Genomic DNA, 19,955 nt, shown 5'->3' with positions numbered 1-19,955 from the left:
TTAGGTTAGAAAAATAACCATAAGTTTTTTTTAAAAAGCATGTATGATGTGGGGGACAGTTTGTGCCCTTACCTTGGTCTCTGGTTCCAGCAGGACTCGGAAAGTGGGTCCCAGCTCATTCTCCTAGAAGGTCCTGAGACGAACATTTCGTGTATTCAACTCCTAATAGAATGTAGCTACCGTTCTTCTGAATTTCTGTCAGGGTTTCTTCCCGGAAACAAGCCTGAATCTGGAACAAACCATCGACTGCATCTATGAGGTGATGTCATGGAACCACGCAATCCATGAGTCCTTTAGTAAAATACGTCTTGTTCAAATACTGTCCAGGAAATTGAGGAATGAAACACGGGAACAACCCAGAAAAATGCAAGGGCCTGTGCTGTTTAGCAACCATCATGCCCAGGGAAGCCACCCAGCGCCCCCTCCTCAGCACTCAGTACAACAAGGCAGCTTCTGTCTGGCGACTCAGGAGATGCCAAGTTGCTGCAAAGCTCCCAAGGTCTCCCCTGGGGCGGGGGGCAGAACCTGCTGGAAACACAGCTCTGCTCTCTGTCCTGAGACAGCGGTAGAGGCCCTGTGTCCTCTGGGAGCAACAGCAGCCCTTCTGCTCTGAGGTGCCCTGGGTCAGAAGAGCCGATGGCGCGCCATCTGCTGGCCATCACTGCCTAGGCAGAGCAGCCCGCCCCTCCAGGTCTGTGGTGCTTGAGCTCTCTCTGCTGGCTACCATGGGAATTCCTGCAATGTTGAAGCCCCTGGTCGCTCAGCTGAGGGACTGAAGGTGCTCTGGGCAACTCTGCCTGTTCTCCACAATGGGAAGGGTCTTAGTGACAGGGCCTGGGACACAAAGAAATCTTTTCCTTCTCCTTTTTTTTTTTTGAGTGAAGAATGAAACAGAATTTATTAACATAATGACATCATTTGTAATGTTTTAAGCAATGTCCACAGAAAAATAGACCACCAATTTACACATGCTGAGCAAGTAATTGTGTTTACTACCAGAGTATTTAGGTTAGATAAAGAATTGACATATTTGAGAGAGAGATAACTGCTTCCAGCTATGGAACGAATGAGTCCTAGGGATACAAGAGACAGCCAATGGAATAGAGTCAATCCTGTAATAATATTGTTGCATGCTTTCACAGGATAGCTACACTTGTGAAGTACAACATGATTTGTAGACATATGGAATGACTACAATGTATGCCTAAAACTAATACAACAAATGTGTGAAGAATATTTCAATGAAAAGTTGACATCATTTATGCTATCTTTAACTTATCTTTTTTTGCCAATGAACTATCATTCCTGGGGCGCTTGGGTGGCTTAGTCAGTTAAGCGTCCGACCTCCCCTCAGGTCATGATCTTGCAGTCCATGAGATTTAGCCCTGCATCAGGTTCTGTCCTGACAGCTCAGAGCCTGGAGCTTCCCCAGATTCAGTGTCTCCTGCTCTCTCCCCCCTCCCTCCCTTAGGCTCTCTCCAAAAAAGAAAAACAGAAACATTATAAATTAAAAAAAAATCATTCCTAATTTAGAATCTGTGAAATTCCATTTATACTAGATTCTCTAACATTACCATCTTGATGTGGAGAGCTTATCTCAATAGTCACTAAAAGTATCTTTGATGATACATATGTGACAGGATAAGAATGCAACTTACAGGGAGCTACACATCTGTTAAGAATTTACTGTATGTATCCTTGGCTAATATTTCCAATTAAATGTGCTTTAGGGATACAGATGTATGAAATAATGTCCATCAGTCATATAGGTCAAATTCCTATAGGACCATTCATTATGCCTTCAATTACTAATTGCCATCTCTTCAAAATTAAAAGAAAGCTGGGACAAGAAAATGTCTTTGAATTTGATGTAAGAGAAGACTATGGTGTTTTGTTTTTTATTTTTTTTTAATGTCCATTTTTTGAGAGAGAGAGGGGGGGGAGGGGCAGAGAGAGAAGGAGACACAGAATCCGAAGCAGGCTCCAGGCTCCGAGCTGTCAGCACAGAGCCTGACGCGGGGCTCGAACTCTCAAACTGTGAGATCGTGACCTGAGCCGAAGCGGACGCTCAACCGACTGAGCCACCCAGGTGCCCCAAGACTATGGTGTTTTAAAAGGTTCACCTACCATCTGGCATCCTCAGTTTGGCAGTGGACAGGAGGATAAAAACCCACGATCTTGATGCACACCGCTAGCTCCAGAGGGAGAATATGGACCTTCTTGTCAAATACTTTTTATCAATATCAGCAGTTCAACTCTGCCAGGTCCAGACTGCTGGACCTGGGGGCAACACAATGCCTGATGCCTGGGTTCAGAACATGAGGAAGACCAGCTAGGGAAGCGGCGGGGAGCGGCGGGGAAATCCAACAGGGCCTGGGGCAGTGAGGGAGATGGGTCCGGGTTCCCTCCCCACAGGGCGGCTCTAGTGTTTACCTGCCAAAGAGCAGCACACTCTCCCTCAAGACATCCCTCTCCATGACAGAACATGAGGCTGTGCCCCCACAATTCCAGGAGAAATGAGGGATACCCATCTTTTCAAATGCAATAGCCTCTGCAAAGCTTGGCCCCAGGGATGTTGGAGTCTTGGAGTCACACAACACTGATGCCCATGATACCTGCCATTTCTGCCCCAGCACTCAGAGACACTTCATACATCCCCTCTCCTCTGGCCAATCTCACCCCATCCACATTCCTGGACCAGGTCTCTACTTTCTCCTTGTACTTCCTCCTTGTCTCTCTTTCTCTCTAACCACATCTCTCTCTATTTCTTCCTTTCACTCTCTAGGACATGCCCAATTCCCCTATCACAAATTCAATGTCTCTCTCCCTGCCTGTCTCTTTCTCCACCTCTCCCCAGGCTTCAGGATATCTGCTTTGTGCATGCACCATGTCTAGGAGCACAGGGCACTCCTGTCTCTCCCTCTCTCATGTCTTGTTTTGTCCCAGGCCCTGATCACAATGGAGGAGAATCCCCTCTACAGCAGCTGCTCATGTTGACATTTGCTAGAGGAATGCTGGCAGCATGTGGACAGCCAGACATTTACCCTTGGTGGCTAATCCATGACACAAAAACTTCTATAGGGCTGGCTGCTTCCCTAAGCTGGGAGGAAAAAGGGGCTCAGAGGTTTCGGGGTGCCTGGGGCAAAGTGGATTGGCTTGGCCGATGTAGAAGGAGCCATATGCTTACCCACAACTCTCCTGGGTGGTGTCCAAGGAACCTATCTCAGACCATGGAGCTCTGCCCTCCCGATTGCTCAATAAGGCAACAGGCGAAGCTTTGTGGGACATCATGGGGGACATCATGTGGGACTCACCACAAAAGCTGCGCCATTTGTCCCCTTGAGGCCACCTAGATTGGTGCTATTGGGGGAAGCTGGTAAGGTGCACAAGGGCACAAGAGCTGAGTTAATGCAGGGCCTCCTTACCGGTCTCCTGAATCCATTCCTCACCATCGGAAGAGACCCTTTCCTGGAGTCAGATACCTGCCCTCCTCATCAGCATGAACCCCATCAACTAGCACGCATGCCATGTGCTCATGAGTATCTATCTACAGATATAACAACCACCACCAGATCTCCCTAAAGGATGTATCCAACTCCTCAGATGGAACTATAGGTCCCTTCCAGGCATTACAACCCCAAAGAATGATCTGTCTTCTTCCACCAATCCTGTACATACTATGTGTTGGCTGACTCCATACACAGGAACCCCAAAGTGTACGCTTGATGGGGAATGAGTGTTGATTTTCCTGGAAGCAGACACTGACACGGAAACACAACTGTGACAACTGTATTAGGGGACATTAGGAAGGACAAAGTGGAGTGGACCGGGTGGGCAGGGAAAGCATTCAGACCAAGAGGCAGATTAGACACCATCTCTAAATATATAATACCCATAGCTGGTTTGTAATGGTTCAGTGTCTTCTCCAAATTTCAAACGGATTGTCCTCTACGTCAAAGTGATTTTGACTTATTGCAAAGGGATCTTCTGTTCTCCTCTATGCATTTTGTCTTCTACAATATATCTGTGGCCTTGGATGAGCACATATTTGTGTGGCTGCATTAGTATGTCTACCTCAGATCTGAGATATAGATGCCTGAATATACACATTCCCATACTTATCTTTTCCTTCTTTGTAAAGTAGGACCTGAATTTTAATAGAAAAAACACAGGGGTCTTTGTTGTATCTTTTGAAACAGGAATTGCCAATCTCCCAACCTCAGGCATTATACCCTTAGTTTCATGAAACTGAATGAACATCTGTTGATGATCTTCTGTGTGCAGATACATTCATTTCCACCCTGAGAAGGGTGAATGCCCACTCATCCCATACATTTTACAAATTCCTTATGTGCTTAACCACCTCTTCATCGCACTGACCTCAGAGACCAACATTGTTCCTGCTTCTCAGATTACAATGCTGAGGCTCTGAGATGGCCCCACTGAGAGCTGGCATTAGGGCTGAGACAGCAGGATCACAGGCAGTGCCTCTGGAAATTGTGAGGGAAGTTTCAGAGATGTACACCTTCATGCAGGATAATGACAGTAGGTTCAGGGGTGCGGTGACAAGATTCCAGCAGGGGCGTTTCCTGGTCAACCCTGATTTCCCTGCTAAGAGTGTGATTCAGGCTGAAGGCCAAGGAAGCCACACAGCTAATCTACAACCTTTCATCACATTTAGTCACAGAGAGGCACGCGAACTTAGGCAGACAAGCATCCCATAAGAACCAAGGAAAACTACAAATCTCCAGAGCATTCTTTCACAAGGATCCAGGACCTTAAGGAGAATCTCCAAGAGAAACAATAGTCTTTATTTAGATAATGAACTAGGTGCACTTTGGCCACAATGACATTTCAGAGATGATACCTGCATGAACTATCCTTGAACCCATACAGCAGCTCTGTGTGGATGCCACTCTGCGCTCACAATCCCTGCCCAGGTTGTGGGCCCTGCCACAAATGGCCTCCAACTCCATCTCACTGAGTCCAACACCCTCCTCTCTGTACCATCTCAGCTCTCCCTTCTCATGCACAGTCTCCAATTCATTTCCATGAGTTTCATGTCTCCGTCTCTTGTACTTGAGGACCCATTACTGGAGCTGCCATTATTGTAGACCAGAAGGTCCATGTAATTTAACACATGTGACTCTCTCTCTCCATTAGGACAGTTGAAGCCCCTGATGGTAAGGGTTTGCCTCATCTCTCACAGAGCCAGGGATATGGATTGTGTGCTGGGAACATCTGCAGAACTGATATGCCTGCTTTTCTATTAAAAGACTCTTTCCTTCTCCACAAAGGATATATGCAGCCCAGCTCAGTAATGGAAATGACACAGCCCAACATATGTATGTCCTGAGAAACTTGAGGAATCTTAACAGTGTCCTCATCCAGCAGCACCCTTGCATTACAAAGCGTGTGAGGCCATCTCTACGTCTTCTCAAAGACTCAACAACATAGAAGCTGAACATGTTGAACATGTCAACTAATACGGCACAGTTCATCTCACAAATAGTTGAGGTGGAGGTGGTGGGTCCTGTCCCACCATCAAGGAGCTGGAGGTAGCCCATAGAGCCCATGAACAGTGATAAATTGTATCTGTGCAGGGTGGACCTGGGAAAGAAGGAGGTCCTCTTGCATCCATAGGGACCTACAGAACAGAAGTGACAGGTGTGTTGGTGTGACAGACAGAAGCAGAACACCCACAGTAGCTGAAACACGATGAAGCAGGTGTCAGCACCTGGCCCCTTGCTCATTCATGGGTTCTAGTAGAACAGAGAATCAGTGTCAGAAAACTCTACCCTTCCATGAGGTCCCACCTATAGCCTGAAAGTACCAGATGCCACAAGGGAAAACGACTGTCGCCACACGTCACTGCCCATGTTTAAAAATGCAGAAAGCCAACGAGTCCTGTTCTAGAAGACTGATGGCACTAATGCCAGTCTAATAAAGGAACGTATTCCAGAGAGGCAGGCATCTGTGTCCAGGATCCCTCTGGTGTCCTCTTCCACCAGACCTGCAGACTTTTTCTTTGCACATTGAGAACAGACAGAACATGAAGGAATGAAAGAATAGACCAGAACCACACAGAGATCCAGGGCCACCCCAAGGTCAAAGCTCTACCTTTGATCCCATACCTGTCCTCACTCTGCTTCCCTCCCTTACAAACACATCTGTGCAAGGCCACAGACCTCTGAGGAGATGGGGATTCCTGGAGTCCAGCATTGGGGCCTGGATATGAGTTTTCTGAGGGAAACACATTACCTGTGCATATTCATTGGTCTCAAGTATCTTTATCTTAATTCACAGGTAATTCAGCTTTTAAATACAATATGAGTTGCAGAACTATTTTGTGCCATTGTAAAAGGGAGGTAGAAATTCTACATAAAAGAATGAACACAAACATGTCTCAATTTCAGGTGAAAAACTCCCATAAGGTATCATGAGACAAAGTACCAATTACAACTGCTCCCGGGACACAAGAGAACCTACTCCTATAAACACAACTGGAGAACTCTGTGAGGTATTGGCCCTGCAGGTAATCACTGATTCTCTGCAGTTCCACGTACATTTTTTATTACATGTGCCACTTCTGAAAATTCAGAGTATTTCCACCTAGGGGACAACTGGAGAAATTCTCTATCATACATTTACCAACACAGAAGGACCAGTAATGAATTCTGAAATTTTTCTAAGAACGCTCAGCACTGCACAAACCACACAATATAATGTTGGAAAGAGTTTTTATCAATTCCAGTCATGAGGCTCATAGCAGACATTCTGAACACATTCATGGCCTACACTGAAATAGGAAAAAATGAAAATAATCAGGATAATCCCGTGTAAAAAGGTGTGGAAGGAGTTAGACGCTCCAGAAGACTTGAGGGTGCAGGGAAGTGTCATCCTCCTCAAGTTATTTCCACAAACACTAAGTGAGAGCCACGTGGTCCTCAGCCTCTATGCACTTGTGGCGTCCGGAGGCACTAGCTAACATGATGATGTTACATTGAAGAAGCCTGGAGGCTTGTGAGGACGTAAATCAAACAGTAAAGACACCAGAGGACAAAACAAAAACAAAAACAAAAACCCAACAACAAACAAAAAACAAAAACAAAAACAAAAACAAAAACAAAAAACAGACAAGGCCATATAAAAGATTCCAGAAAGTATTGTAACTGAAACTGGCAACAGAATTTACCTTGTCTTTTTCTGCATCCTTGGTAGAGACACAACTGATATTTCCCATTGGAGCTGCATCACGTCTTAGGTCTCATAAAGGATGGAGGCGGTTGGAGGTTGATTCTGACTTGCATAGACTGTGTGGAAGAAAAACAAACCATCCGCCACATGTTTCATTATATTCAACTCATTTACACTCTCGGGTCCCTTACCAGGGACAGAGTGTTTTCCACGTGCCTGGGGTGACCCTTGAGGACAAGAGGGAGATCTGATCCTGTCCCTTGAGGAAGGTTTACAGGGCCCTGGTTCAGGTGTTTTTATGACTAATCAAGCAGCTGTGAACAGCTCAGGTCTCAACTCGCTAGAAAGTATGTTAGGGGTGTGTTTCATCCCTCAGAGAGCCCAGCACATGGTCTCTGTACAAGCTACATCTTAGGGAATGCTATGTCTGTCAGCATGTATAAGGCCTCTTTCCTTCTCTATCAGAGACACGTGTTGCCCATCTCACTATGTGGAAATGACTGCCCATTTCATGCATGTCCTGAGAAACTTGAAGAACATTACAATGTCCTCACTCAGGCTGACCTGAAAGCCCTGTGGTGCCATCACTGCATCTCCTCTAAACACATAACAAGTAAAAGACACAACGTGTTACATGGCCTTTCTTATGTTGAGATATGTTCCATCTACGGGGAATTTTTAAAGAGTTTTTTTAGCACAAATGGATACCAAATTTTCTCAGAACTTTTTTTTCTGTGTCTATTGACATAGTCACAGCAGTTTTCTTTTTAATTTTGAAAATGTATGGGGCGCCTGGGTGGCTCAGCTGGTTGAGCGTCCAACTTTGATTCACGTCAGGATCTCACGGTCTATGGGTTTGAGCCCCGCATAGGCTCTGTGCTGACAGCTCAGATGGAGCCAGCTTTGGATTCTGTGTCTCACACTCTCTCTGTCCCTCCCCTGATCATGCCCACTCTGTCTCTCTCTCTCTCTATCTCTCTCCCCCTCTCTCTCTGTCAAAAATAAATAAACATTAAGAACATTTTAAAAAATATATTTATTTTGTTTACTTTAAATTTATTTATGTATTTCTTTAGTATATATTTTTTCAAGTTTTTATTTAAATTCCAGTTGGTTAACAGACAGTGTAATGTTAGTTTCAGGTATCAAATGTAGTCATCCATCACTTACATACAAAATCCAGTGTTCCTCACTACTAGCGCCCTCCTTAGATGAACACCCATTTAACCCATGCCCCTGCCCACCTCCCTTCTAGTAATCCTCCGTTTGCTATTTATAGTTGAGTCTGGTTTCTGGATGGTTTTTCTTTCATTCAATTATGTGAGGGGTCATATTTATTGATTTACATTTCTGAAACATCACAGAGAAGCAGGTTTCTCTCATCCACTTTGACAGGTTTTCATGAGGGGATGTCCATCACAGCACGTGATCTGCAAAAGGGTAAGACCCAGAAGTACCAGAGGGAAAGACAAAGCTTTAGGAAGAGGTGAAGGGGCAAGGGTGCTTCTGTGCCTAAGTGATGGCTCAGCAATCTGGCTGGGTGTCCCTTGGTCAAAGACTTCAGAAGGCCAGCAGTAACCTAGACTCACAAAGATCTTAGTAACATACATCAATGTAATTTAGAGTCACAAAAGCCTTAGAGCCACAGAGTGGATCTTCATCTATGATTAGGAGATGGTCACAGTTTTACAGGATATGATCATCGGGCCGGCAGTAGATGACTAAAATATTATTTAGGGCTATGATTTTAATTAAAAAAATGATGTGCAAAAATATGGGTGTGGAATGTAAAGAAAACTCACAGGACCATCATGGAGTTACTTACATTAAGGCCCCATGTCACTAACGCTAAATTCATTCCTGTAGGAATGTAACCTTTAACCAGTCAGCAATGAAATTCCTAGTCAGTGCTGGAAATTTAACTGATAGACAACTGCCATTCCCTCAGGGAGGAAATCTTGCCTAAATAAGGTATTCCATGCCACTAAATTTAAGTTTATTTATTTTGAGAGAGAGAGAGAAAGAGAGCACATGCAAGGGAGGGGCAGTAATAGAGGGAGAGAGAGAAGCCCATGACCACGAGGTCATGATCTGAACCAGGATCAAGACTCGGACACTTAACCAAGTGATCCAGGCACCCCGAGAATGTGGAGTTTCAAAGGTTAGAAGCCTTGGCTGGGATACAGCCCTGAGGACACTGGCCTAATCCTTCAGAGAGGGCAGCAAACTACTTACAGGCAGATGGCATGGAAACAGTGACCTGTACATCGCCTGGTGCACACAGTGGGGAGATTATACACTATCATGGAGAGCATCCCTGAGAGGCAGTGTTCACAACAAGGGGACAAAGGAGCTAGGACAGAGGAGGTGTGTGGGACCATTTTCCTCCTCTTCCCCACAGCATAGACACAGAGCCATCTGCTGGAAACAATGTCATCCCCACACTGGCTGCCTAAGAAGCTTACACCAACTCCACATTCCTGTGCTCTGGTGAGACTGGCCTTCTAGGTCAATCAGGCTTGCCTCAGTCCCAATGGAGGTGTCCCCTTCCCCAGAAGACCATCGGAAGCCCATGACCACACCACCTCTCTTGACCAGACAGTTCTGCAGAGCTTCACTTCGAGTGGCAGTCATTTCAAGTCTCATTTAAGAAGCAGATCAGAGCTGACCACCTAGATAAAACTCAGCACATCCTGGCCAAGGACCATACATTGTCCATACAACTGGCCTGAAGGATAGTGCAGCCAGAACACAAAACAGTGTATGCAACACACACCACAGACACTCCCTGATGTGTCAACCGCTGGACACTAGATGACCTCCTCTTCATAAAGCCATCCATCTCACAGGCAGCTAACATAATGAGCTTTTGTAACACAGAGAAGGCAAATACTCAGCCAAAATGCCAAGAGAAGAATGCATCCCAAATGAAAGAACAAGATAAGGTCATGGCCAGAGACATGGAAGGAACACTTCCAAACTCATTCTATGAGGCCAGCTTGGCCTTGAGTCCAAACTGGACAAAGACCCCACCAGAAAGGAAAACTACAGACCAATTTCCCTGATGAACCTGGATGCAAAAATTCTCAACAAAAATTAGCGAACCGGATCCAACAATATATACAAATAATTTTTCACCACAATGAGGTGGATTTTATTCCTGGGATGCACCACCAATTCAATATCTGCAAATAAACTGATGTGATACATCACACTGATAAAAGAAAGGATAACAACCATATGATCCTCTCAATAGGTGCAGAAAGGGCATTTGACAAAATGCAGCATCCTTTCTTGATGAAAAAAAAAAAAGCACTCGTGAAACGAAGGATAGAAAGATCTTGTCTGAATATCAGTATGTCCAGATACGAAAGTCCCACAGCTGATATCAACTTGAATGAGGAAAAACAGAGAGCTTTCCCCCTAAGGTCAGGAACACGACTGGGATGTCCACTCTCACCACTGTTATTGCACAAACTGTTGGAAGTCCTAACCTCAGCAAGCAGACAACAAAAAGAAATACAAGGTGTCCAAATTGGCAAGGAGGGTCAAACTTTCCCTCTTTGCAGACATGATAATTTCCAAGGAGATCCAAAAGACTCCATGGAAAAACTGTTAGGACTGATACTGGAATTCAGGAAAGTCTCAGGATATAAAATCAATATACAGAAGTTGACTGCATTTCTATACAGCAATAATGAGTCAGCAGAGAGAAATCAAGGATTGATGTACTTTACACCTGCACAAACAAACACCTGTTTGATGGGTGTTTACAACCATCAAACACCCAGGGCTAAACATAACCAAAGAGGTAAAAGATCAGTACACTTAAAAGAATAGAGGGGCGCCTGGGTGGCTCCGTCGGTTAAGTGCTGACTTCGGTTCAGGACATGATCCCGCATTTGTGGGTCTGAGTCCCGTGATGGGCACTATGCTGACAGCTCGGAGCCTGGAGCCTGCTTCAAAGTCTGTGTCTCCTCTCTCTCTCTTTCTGCCCCACCCCTGCTCATGTGCTCTTTCTTTCTTTCTCTCTCTCAAAAATAAACAAACAAAAAAATAAAGGAACAAACCATACAACGTCTTTGAAAGAAATGGAAGAAACACAAAGTAATGGAAAAACATTCCATGTTCATGAATGAGAAGAAACATATTGTTAAAATGTCAATACTACCCAAAGCAATCGACACATTCAATGCAAGAGACTCTATTTTGGTACCCTTTGGGTAAATACATTTGGGTGACATTTCGTGAACCCAGTATTTATAGCAGCATTATCAACAGTAGCCAAAGTATAGAGAAAGCCCAAGTATCCATCAACTGATGAAGGCATAAAGAAGTTGTGGGGTGTGTGTGTGTGTGTGTGTGTGTATACGCATATGTACATATGTACATATGTGTACATTCATATATACATACATATGTATATACAATGAAATATAACTCAACTTCCAGAAGAATGAAATCTTTCCATTTGCAATGATGTGGATGGAGCTAGGATGTATTATGTTAAGTGAAGTATGTCAAACAGAGAAAGACAAATATATGATTTCACTCATGTGGAATTGAAGAAACAAAACAGATGAAAACATGGGAAGGGGGCAGGAAACGAGAAGAGTGGTAACAAACCACATGAGCCTCTTACTGTTAGAGAAAAAAACTGAAGGTTGATGGAGGGAAATGGGTCAGTGCTGGGCTAGATGGGGGATGAGTATTAAGGAGATAACTTGTTGTGATGAGCACTGGGTGTTGTATGTAAGGGATGAATCACCAAATTCTACTCCCGAATCCGAGAATGCACTGTATGTCAACTATGACTTAAATTTAAATAAATAAATAAATAAATAAATAAATAAATAAATAAATAAATAAAGCTATAACAAGAGATAAAGACGGACACTATCTCATACTAAAGGGGACAGCCAAACAAGAAGATCCAATGATTGTAAATTTTGATGCACCCAACATGCGATCACCAAGTATATAAAATATTTAACAACAACCATTAAGGAACTCATTTATTATAATATAACGATAGTAGAAGACTTTAACACATCACTCACATCAATGGACAGAAGCTGTAAACAGAAAATCAACAAGGAAACAATGGCTTTGAATGACACACTGGACCAGATGGGATTAACAGATGTATTCAGAACACTCCATACTAAAATGGCAGTGTACATATTCTTTTCAAGCGCACATGGGACATTCTCCATAATTGATCACATTCTAGGTCACAAATCAGAAGAAGAACAGCAGAAGGAAGGAAGTAATAGAGATTAAGGCCGAAATAAGGGATATACAAACCAAAAAAACACTAGACCAAATCAAGGAAACCAGGGGCTGGTTCTTTGAAAACAGTAATCAACATGAAAACCTTCTAGGCAGACTTTTCAGTAAGAAGAGAGAAAGGACTCATAAAATCACAAATAAGAAAGGAGAAATAACAGTCAACACCACAAAAATGCAGTTAGAAGATAATATTATGAACAACTATATGCAACAAATTGGACACTCTGAGAACATTCCTAGACAAATTCCTAGAAACACACAAACTACCAAAACTGAAACAGGAAGATACGTAAAATCTGAAAACAGAAAGAAATCAAATCAGTAATAAAAAAAATCTCCCCCAACACAAGAGTTCTGGCCCAGATTGTTTAACTGATGAATTCTACCATCCATTTAAGAAAGACATGATATGTATTCTCCTCGAATTATTACAAAAAAATAAAAAAAGAAGGAAAACTTACGAATTCATCTTATGAGGCCATCATTACCCTGATACCAAAACCAGATAAAGCCTCCACTAAAACCGAAAACTGCCAGGGCCCCTGTGTGGCTCGGTCGGTTTACTGTCTAACTCTTAATTTCGGATGAGGACATTATCTTGTGGTGCGTGCGTTCAAGTCCCACGTTGGACCCTGCCATTACGGTGTGGAGCATGGCCAGGATTCTCTCTCTCCCTATCTCTGTGCCCCACCCTCACTTTTATGTACTCTAAGGAAAGAAATAAACATCTAAAAATGTTTTTAAAAATGTTAAATAAAACTGCAGACCAATAGCCTGATGACTATGTATGCAGAAATTCTTATTAAAATACCTTCAAATTAAAGTCAACAATACACTAATAGAATCGTTTACCATAATCAAGTGGGATATATTCCTGGGCTGCAAGGGTGGTTCCACATTCACAGATCAATCAACATGTTGCACCACAATAATAAAAGAAAGGATAAGAACAATATGATGCTTTCAACAGATGCAGGAAAACTATTTGACAAAACGTCACATCCATTCATGATAAAACCCCTCAGCAAAGTACATTGAGACTCAACCTACCTGCACATAATGAAGGTCATCTATGAAAAACCCACAGCTCATCTCATCCTCAATGGGGTAAAATTGAAAGTTTTTCCTCCAAGGTCAGGGACAAGATAGGAATGACCCCTCTCACCACTGTTATCCCGCATAGTACGGGAAACCCTAACCACAGCACTCAGACAACACAAAGAAATAAGAGGCATCCAAATCGGCAAGGAAGAAGTAGCACTTTCGCTATTTGGAGCTGACATGATGTGTTGTATAAAAAACATGAAAGACTCCCTTAAAAACTGCTAGAATTGATATATGAATTCGACAAGTCACAATCTACAGAAATCAAGGTACATAGATGTATTGAATTTCTAACACAAATCATGAATTAACAGAGAGAGAAAGTAAGGGATCAGTCCCATTGAAAGGCTCACAAATACCACAAGAAACCAGGAATAAACCTAACCAAAGAGGTGAAAGACCTGTACTCTAAAGGCCGTGAAACACTGATGAAAGAAATGGAAGAGGACACAAAGAAATGGAAATACATTTCATGTTCATGGGTGGGAAGCACAAAATACTGTTAAAATGTCTACACTGCTCAAGACAATCTACACATATAATGAAATCCCTATCACACTAACAAAAACATTTGTCACAGAACAAGAACAAATAATCTCAAAATGTGTATGGAATGACAAAAGTCCCCAAACAGCCAAAACAAAATTGAAGAAGAAAAGCCAAGCTGAACACATCACAATTCCAGACTTTAGGTTATATTACATAGCTGTACTGATCAGAACAGTATGGTACTGGCAAAACGACAACAACAACAACAACAACAACAACAACAACAACAACACACAGAGGCAGAGATGAATAGAATGGAAATCCAGAAATGAACGCACACCTATATGGTCAATTAATTTTCAACAAAGCAGGGAAGAATATCCAATGGAAAGAAAGATAGTCTGGGGACACATGGGTGACTCAGTCAACAAAGTGTGTGATTGTGAATTCAGCTCAGGTTATGATCTCAGGGCAGTGCAGACCATGCGTGGAATTCTCTCTCCCCATTTCTCTCTGCCCCTCTTCTGCATTCTCTTCTCTCTCTCTCTCTCTCTCTCTCTCTCTCTCTCTCAAAAATAAATTAATAAATTTAAAAAAAGGCTCCTCAACATATGGTTTTGGAAAAACTGGACAGCAACCTGCAAAACAAAACAAAAACAATGGACCACTTTCTTACAACATACACAAAAATAAATCCAACATGGATAAAGACCTATATGTAAAACCTGAAACCATAAAAATCCCAGAGGATAACACGGGTAGTATCTTATTTGACATTGCCTGTACAAACGTCTTTGTAGATATATTTCTAGAGGTAAGGGAAACACAAGCAAAAATAATGAGACTTCATAAAAACTAAAACCTTCAATCACCAAGGAAATAATCAACAAAACTAAAACATCAACAGAATGATATTGCAAATGACATCGGATAAAGGGTTACCGTCCAAAATATATACAGTTATACGGCATCCAAAAAATGAGAAATCTGATTAAAAATGGGCAGAAGACACGAATGGACATTTCCTGAAGGAAGACATATACAGGCCAAGAGACACATGAAAAAATGCTCAACAATACTGATCTTCAGGGAAATACAATTCAAAAGTACAATGAGAGAACACATCACATCTGTCACAATACTAAAATCAATGAAGGATGAAACAACAGGTGTTGCCAAGGATGTGGGAAAGTATAACCCTCTTGCACTGTGGGTAAGAAGGCAAACGGGTGCAACCAGTCTAGAAAACGTCATGGAGATTTCTCAAAAAAAAAAAAAAAACTGGAAATAGAAGTACCTTACGATCCAGCAATTTCACTCGAAGGTATTTCCACAAAGAATACAAAATCTTCAAAGGGATACATGCACCGTGATGCTTACAGCAGCATTTCCTACAACAGCCAAATTACAGAAACTATCCAAGCATCCATCAACTGATGAATAAATTGAGATGTGGTATATGGAATGTAATATTATTAGGCCGTAAAAGCATGAAATCTTGTCATTTGCCATGAGCTGGATGGAGCGAGAGAATGTTATCCTGGGTGAAATAAGCCTTTCAGACAAAGACAAATACCAGATGATTTCACTAACACATGGATATAAAACAAAACAAAGCGGGGGGGGGGGCGGGGAGGAGACAGTGACAAACAGACTTTTAACTAGGAAACAAACTGAGGGCTTCCAGAGCAAGGTGGGGAATGGGTGAAAGAGCTGCTGGGGATTAAGAAGTGCACCTGGGATGAGCACCGGATGACGTGTGGAGGGGTTGCTCTATATTTTACACCTGAAACTAACACTACACTGTATCTTTACTCACTGCAATTTAAATTAAAGATAACGTACGTCAATGACAGGTATCTACCAGGTTTTCTGTAGTTTGCAATCACTTCACTAGGTTCGAAAAATAACCATGAAATTTTTGAAAAAGCATGTATGATGTGGGGGACAGTTTGTGCCTTTACCTCGGTCACTGGTTTCAGCAGAACTTGGAAAATGGGTCCTAGCTCATACTTCTAGGAGTTCCCAGGAAGAGAATTTCATGTATTCATGTCCTAACGGAATGCAGCTCCCGTTCTTCTGAATTTCTGTCAGGGTTTCTTCCCGGAAACTAGCCTGAATCTGGAACAAACCATCGACTGCATCGATGAGGTGATGTCGTGGGACCCTGCAATCCACGAGACCTTTAGTAAAATACATCTTGTTCAAATACTGTCCGGGAAGGGGAGGAATGAAACACGGGAACAGCTCAGAAAATGCAAGGGCCTGGGCAGCTCAGCAACCAGCTTGCCCAGGGAAGCCACCCAGCGCCCACTCCTCAGCACTCAGTACAATAAGGCAAATTCTCTCTGGCGACTCAGGAGATGCCAAGTTGCTACAAAGCTCCCAAGATCTCCCCTGGGGCGGGCAGCACAACCTGCTGGAAATGCAGCTCTGCTCTCTGTACTGAGGCAGCGGCAGAGGCCCTGAGTCCTCTGGGAGCAATCAAAGCTCTTCCTGCTCTCAGGTGCCCTGGGTCAGAAAAGCCGATGGTGCGCCCTCTGCTGGCCATCACTGCCTGGGCAGAGGAACCCGCCCGTCCGGGTCTGTGGTGCTCGAGCTCTCTCTGCTGGCCATCACGGGCATTCTTGCAATGTGGAAGGCCCTGGTCGCTCAGCTGAGACACTGAAGGTGCTCTGGGCAACTAAACCTGTTCTCCACATTGGGAAAGGTTTTAATGACAAGGCCTGGGACACAAAGAAATCTTTTCCTTCTCCTTTCTTGTGAGTGAAAACTAAAACCAAATTTATTGACGTAATGACATCAGTTGTAATGCTTTAAGCAATGTTCACATAAAAATAGGCCGCCAATTTACACTTGTTAAGCAAGTGGAAATTGTGTTTACCACCAAAATACTTAGGTTAGATAAAGAATGAACACCTTTGAGAGAGATACCGGCGACAGCTATGGAATGAATCAGTCCTAGGGATACAAGGGACAGCCAATGGAATGGAGTCAATCCTGTAATAATACTGTTGCATGCTTTCACAGGATAGCTACACTTGTGCTTAAGTACAATATAATTTATAGACATATGGAATGACTACAATGTATGCCTAAAACTCATACAACAAATGTGTGAACAATATTTCAATTAAAAATAGACATCCTTTACACTATCTTTAATTTCTCCTTCTTTGCCAATAAACTATCATTCCTGGGGCGCTTGGGTGGCCTAGTTGGTTAAGCGTCCGACTTTGACGCAAGTCGTGATCTTGCTGTCCATGAGTTTGAGCCCCGTGTCAGGCTCTGTCCTGAGAGCTCAGAGCCTCGAGCCTGCCTCAGATTCAGTATCTCCCACTCTCTCCCCCCTCCCCAGCTCGGGCTCTCTCAAAAAAGAAAAAAGAAACATTAAAAATGAAAAATCATTCCTAATTTGGAACCTGTGAAATTCCATTTATACCAGATTCTCTAACATCACCATCTTGATGTGGAGAGCTTATCTGAAAAGTCACTAATAATATCTTTGATGGCACATATGTGACAAGGTCAGAATGAAACTTACAGGGAGCTATGAATCAGTTGTGAATTTACAGTATGTATACTTGGCTAATACTTCCAATGAAACGTGCTTTAGGGACACGGATGGATGAAATAATGTCCACTAGTCATATAGGTAAATATCCTATAGGACCGTTATGCCTTCAATTACTAATTGCCATCTCTTCACCATTAAAAGAAAGCTGGGACAAGAAAGTGTCTTTGAATTTGATGTAAGAGAAGACTAGAGTGTTTTACAGTGTTCACCTACCTTCTGGAATCCTCAGATTAGTTGTGGACAGGAGGATAGCAACCCACGATTGGGATGCACACTGCTAGTCGCAGAGGGAGGATATGGACCTTATTGTCAATTTTTTTTTTATCAATATCAGCCGTCCACCTCTACCTAGTACAGACTTCAGGACCTGGGGGCAACATGATGCCTGATGCCTGGGCTCACAACTTGAGGAAGACCAGCTGGTGGGGGAGAGGGGAAATCCAACAGGGCCTGGGGCAGTGAGGGAGATGGCCCCACGACACCTCCCCACAGGGAAGGCTTGGAGTTTACCTGCCAAAGAGCAGCACAGTCTGCCTCAAGACATCCCTCTCCATGACAGAACATGAGGCTGAGCCTCACAATTCCAGAAGAAATGAGGGATACCCATCTGTTCAATTCCAACGGCTTCTGCAGAGCTTGGACATAGGGATGTTGGAGTCTTGGGGTCATGGAACTCTGATGCCCATGATACAAGCCCTTTCTGCCCCAGCACTCAGAGCCACCTCATACAACCCCTCTCCCCCGATGCATCTAACGCCGTCCACATACCTCCAGCAGGTGTCTACCTTCCTCTTTGTACTTCCTCTTTGTCACTGTTTCTCTCTAACCACATCTCTCTATGCTTCTTCCTTTCACTCTTTAGGGAGTGGTGTAACATACGGTGCTAACCTTTATTCTTAGACATGTGAATATCCAATTTTCCCAGCAACAGTTATTCAAGAGACTACTCTACTCCACTGTGTATTTTTGACTCCCTTGTCAAATAGTAGTTGACTGTGCATGCATGGGTTTAGTTTGGGCTCTCAATTTCCGTTCCATTGTCTTGTATGTGTGCTTATGCCAGTGACATAATGGACTTCTTTGTGTTAGAATGAAGCTTGAAATCAAGAAGTGTGATGCCTCCTATTTTGTCCTTTCTTGCATTGGCTACTTTGGGTCTTTTTGTGGTTCCAAATACATTTGAGGATATGTGTTTCTAATTGCATAAAAATTACATTGGAGTCTTGATAGAGATTGCATTGAATCTCTAGAGGACTTTGAGTAGCATGGACATTATATCTATATTAATTCCTCCTACAGATGGACATGGGGTGGCTTTCCACTGACTTGTGTGTTCTGTTTCTTCCATGCAAATTGAATTTCTTCCATTTCTGCACACACGTTTTATCGTTTTCTGTAGAGATCTTTCACTTCCTTGGCTAAATTTATTCCAATAAATTTTATTGTTTTTGATGCTATTGTAAATGGGATTGTTTTCTTTCCTTCTTAGATAATTTGGTTAGTGTATAGGAATGCTACAGAATTTGATATGGTGACTTTCTCTTTTGGAAATTTACTGTATTTCTTCATTAGATATTAACAGTTTCTTTTACATTAAACTTTTTGTTTCATTCCTTTACCGTATTTAAAACAAACATGTTATTTGGGAATAGCTGACACACTGTGTTACATTAGTTTCAGATGAACAACATAGTGATTGGACAAGTGTATACATTCTCCTGGGCTAACCCAGGTGTAGCTATCATCTCTCACCACGCATCACTATTCCAGTACCACTCTCTATGTTCCCTATGCTATATCTTTTATCTGCGATTTATTCATTGCATAACCGGAAGCCTGCATCACCCAATCCCCTTCACATATCTAAGACATCCTTGTCTTGGGCTTGATTTTAGTGGAAAAACTTTCACAATTTCACTATTGAGTATGATAATGGCTGTGGACTTCACATACATGCCCTTTCTTTTTTTTTTTTTTAATTCTTTTTTCAACGTTTATTTATTTTTGGGACAGAGAGAGACAGAGCATGAACGGGGGAGGGGCAGAGAGAGAGGGAGTCACAGAATCGGAAACAGGCTCCAGGCTCCGAACCATCAGCCCAGAGCCCGACGCGGGGCTCGAACTCGCGGACCGCGAGATTGTGACCTGGCTGAAGTCGGACGCTTAACCGACTGCGCCACCCAGGCGCCCCATACATGCCCTTTCTTATGTTGAAATATGTTCCTTCTACACTGAATTTTTAAAGACATTTTTAACACAAATCAATACCAAAGTTTCTCAGAACTTTTTTTCTGTG

At 43.0% G+C, this 19,955-nt stretch overlaps 1 long non-coding RNA gene across 3 annotated transcripts in view; it reads right to left on the bottom strand.

Moving 5' to 3' along the window:
* Positions 1 to 19,955, bottom strand: part of LOC123386401 — a 76,721-nt gene that overhangs the window by 34,908 nt on the left and 21,858 nt on the right. The window contains exons 3-5 of one of the 3 annotated variants that reach the window (XR_006600183.1): positions 16,047 to 16,249; positions 7,196 to 7,313; positions 73 to 229 (exon numbers count right to left, since the gene is read on the bottom strand). This is a non-coding gene — a long non-coding RNA (uncharacterized LOC123386401). The remainder of the gene's footprint in view (positions 1 to 72; positions 230 to 7,195; positions 7,314 to 16,046; positions 16,250 to 19,955) is intronic. The other 2 variants (XR_006600185.1, XR_006600184.1) reach the window with 2 other exon arrangements.

This window comes from Felis catus, chromosome B4 (genome assembly GCF_018350175.1).
Source record: "Felis catus isolate Fca126 chromosome B4, F.catus_Fca126_mat1.0, whole genome shotgun sequence".
In the NCBI taxonomy this organism is placed as follows: domain Eukaryota; kingdom Metazoa; phylum Chordata; class Mammalia; order Carnivora; family Felidae; genus Felis; species Felis catus.
Note: the sequence above shows the minus strand (reverse complement) of the source record. Positions and strands in the feature narration are given on the sequence as shown.